This window comes from Schistocerca cancellata, unplaced genomic scaffold (assembly GCF_023864275.1).
Source record: "Schistocerca cancellata isolate TAMUIC-IGC-003103 unplaced genomic scaffold, iqSchCanc2.1 HiC_scaffold_218, whole genome shotgun sequence".
NCBI classification, from domain to species: Eukaryota; Metazoa; Arthropoda; class Insecta; order Orthoptera; family Acrididae; genus Schistocerca; species Schistocerca cancellata.
Genome location: NW_026046243.1, coordinates 2,029 through 2,500, shown reverse-complemented (window position 1 = coordinate 2,500; position 472 = coordinate 2,029).

Sequence of the window (472 nt, the reverse complement as noted above, 5' to 3'; positions counted from 1 at the left end):
TTCCGCTGTAAATCAGTACGTCACTCGTAGTTCAGTCACCTCACAGCACTGCTCAGTAAACTATGCAGGCCCACATAGATAGATTATGATAGATTATATACGCAAATGCCCCTATACATGCTGAACGTCCGTACACACAAAATGAACCACACGTCAGCCACACACTCTATCACACACTACTCTCTGCCTGTAACAGACACAGATACAACTACTAAGCACCAGCATGGACCAACGTCCGGTGCATCCTATCCGCCACAGTACACCAACTACGCTATGATAACCAGACCGGGAGGTCCAATCATAAAACAGAATACCCCACTCGTCCGACAACCACAATTGCTCAGAGAAGCCACCAACACCCACACATGTCCTACACAGGGGTGCACCCATCACCACCACACTGCCTCGTCTTACAGCACAAACACACTGGCAGGAATGAAACACACAGGTCTGCCGCAACCACAGACACGGC